The sequence below is a fragment of the Phalaenopsis equestris genome, unplaced genomic scaffold (assembly GCF_001263595.1).
Source record: "Phalaenopsis equestris unplaced genomic scaffold, ASM126359v1 Scaffold000264, whole genome shotgun sequence".
In the NCBI taxonomy this organism is placed as follows: Eukaryota; Viridiplantae; Streptophyta; class Magnoliopsida; order Asparagales; family Orchidaceae; genus Phalaenopsis; species Phalaenopsis equestris.
The window spans coordinates 450,904-454,155 of record NW_018164706.1 but is presented as its reverse complement, the minus strand read 5'-3'; positions in this window follow the sequence as shown (position 1 = coordinate 454,155).

Genomic DNA, 3,252 nt, shown 5'->3' with positions numbered 1-3,252 from the left:
AGTGGAACCTACGAACGGCAGAAGAGAGCATTTCCCGTTCTGCCCCTTAATTTGTCCCCCCACATCATTAAGATACTAGTAAACTTTCATTAATTAACATCATTTTTAAATGTATGGGGTAACATCATGAATGGACATTGTCGTTGCCGTCTAGCGGGGCTTTTATAAGGACTTATCTTGCCATTTGGAGTCCAAGCAATTTCAGGGCTGCATCAGCCTCTAATGATTGCCAGAATCCGAAGTCCTGTTTCATAACGATTAGGTTTTAGTTTTTTTAGTTAAATGAGGGCATGATTTGTCGCTCATTGAAGGGATCAAGGCCGGAAATTATGGAGGATAATTAATTATTTTAATTGATGGATTCAATTTATAAATTATCTAATTTATTGTTAAATATTCATTTTATATAAATATTATCCATTTGGGATAGCATTGTCATTTTTTTGAAATTTCATTTGGCTGCTTGTTGATTTTGAAAAATATTTTATAGGAGTATTTACATACATACCACTCAAATCCTTTGCATTTACATATCTGACACCTATACTTTAATTTTTACATATATACCACTTCAACTATGGATGATTTGGATGGTATTAGTATAAAAATTATGGCTTTGGTGATAGATAAGGAAATACGTAGGATTTGGATGGTATATATGTAAATGCATCAGTTTCATAATGGATGGTCCTTTACAATGAGGAAGAAACAACGGTCTGATTTGCTTCACTGTTGAAGCCCTGGGTTTAAGCCCTCATTTAGTGTGGTTAACACCAGACAAGCCCATTCAAAGCACATTAGCCACAATTAAGAACGGTTTATGTAATTGAGCTCCCCTCTGTGTGGAAAAAATATTGTGTGCGGACTAGGAGCGGATTGGTGGTACGGGCGTGGGATTCAGGTAGTATTTGTGGTATTGTGGTGGTATTGCAGGTGTATTGAGGTGCAATACCAGCCCAATACAGCTGAATACCAGAGTCTGCACGGACGCCTGGTGCACGTAGTATTCGCTCCTCAAAATACTCCCTTTTATCCACCGTATTAATTATTAGACATAGATATGTTTAACGTACCTAGTGTTTGCTAGAGATATCGATTTTGTTAGCTTATTTTAGCAATGCAGGAGAGACTCAAATCCAAAGGGTTTTGTGATCAAGGTGATGATCTAAGCTACAATGAGGAGAGCTGAGAGCACCCTAGAGTAGACCTTGAAGCTTCCACCCTGTAGGAATTTTGGATGTGGCCTTCTAGTGGCCCTCTGTAGACAACGAAATCCATTATAAGTTGCTAGGGTGTTGACGGCCCGGCCCAATATATTCTTCTCTTTGGCTTGAACGTGTTTGCATGACAGCTCTAAATTGATTACTCGCAAAATTTTATTGATTTTCTTTTTTTTTATTTCATTTGTGAACTAAATTAAAGAAAATATTGACCATTGATAATTATTAGCATATATATATATATATTTATATGTTGTGATGATCGCTACCTGCCAAATTAGGAATTTTTCTATATGTATTTTTTTAGTTTAAAATTTATATGGAGTTTTTCTAGTTTGTTAATGCACCTTACTCATTATTGGATGTTAAATCATGTATTTGGTAGTTAGCTCATACATCCTAGAAAATACCTATGAAGGAAGTGGTAGAAGGAAGGAGATGTGTGGTTCGAGAGCTATTGCCTTTTATCTTAGAAATGGATAAAGGGAGAAGATCCTCCATTCATTCGAAAGTTGGAGAAAATCACTATTTACAAGATGACATCTTCTCCTCATTAGGTTACAATGAAGGAATATTATATGATTATAATACAACATGAGGTCTACCCATAGAATACCATTGAAAGGTTACGAGGACATGGATGTCACAAATAGATGTGGACATACATTTTCTCTTTGTTAGTGATGCAGTCGTACATCTGAGTCTGGTAGTTGGTGCCTAGTAGGAGAACTCAATAGGTCAACCTGACAGTTGGTACTAGGTAGTTGTTGCTAGGTGAATAAACTCGGCAAGTTAATTAGGGTAATAGATCCTCAGAGTGGAGAAGCTTTTAGATGGAGTGTCTTGTCCTCCAGAGCGGATGATTACAATGGCTACATTTCCATTAGAGGGAGAAGTAGAGAGATGATGGTGAGGATAATTACAGGAGAAATATGGGGTTAGATCCAGTCACATGATTCAATGGGAAGAGTTTGTGGGCACTTTTAGATATTGGTTTGTATCATTATTTGCCAAAAGGAAAATGAAAAACAAGTTTATTTGATTAGTACAAGGTGATAGATCCATTAAGCAATATAAAGATGAATTCACCTTGTTCTCAAAATATGTGCCTCAATTGATTTCTAATGCATAGGAGAAGTGTCATGGATTTTTTTCTAGGCTCATGGATGTGATTAGACATTCATTGATTCCTCTTGGAATCGATTATTATTCTATGTAGGTGGAAAGAACCGGGAAGATTAAGTTAGATCTACAAGCTGTTCAAAAAAGGAGGGACATTCAAAAGTGAAGAAATTTAGAGGGATCCAGGTTTTCTTAAAGCTCTTGGATGCAATCATTCCAATCGAGTGGTACGGGTTCCAAAAAATGCTAGATCTAATAACCTTGGCACTCAGCTTGAAGCAAAGAAATTTGATAAGTGTGAAAGTTCTCATAAGGGTGGGCGTCTATCTAGATCCAACAGTTGCTTTTGGTGCCACCAGTCAAGACATATGACGAAGAAATGCCTTGAATTTGGCCAGAGGACTCCGACAAATTTCATGAGCAACGCTGTACCACCTCAAAGAAGCTATGGTATACCAAGGGTAGCTGAATCTTCAATATTAGTGCCATTTGCAAGTCAAACGCAACAAAATGTTCAGCTCATAATATATGCTCTTTCACAGTATGAAGCTAAGGACTTCCCTAACATCATAACAGGTATGCTTTATTTTTTAAGACTTTTAACTAAGTGCATTTTTAAGCATAATGAACTTTATGACATGTCATGCATAAAACATGTAAAAATTTAAATATAATAATATGCCTACTCTAAATATTTTAATGTGATGATTTTAATGTTATGTATCATATATCTTCAGAGTACGTCGATAAGAGTATAATTTATTTTGGGGGCATTACACTCATTCAGAACTGATAAATTGGCTAAAGTGATACAATTGAATGTTATTTCAATGTCTATAGTACTATTAGTTAAAATGTCAAATGGTATTTTTACAGAAGTTAATCAATCATGTGAGGTGAAGCTTATGAT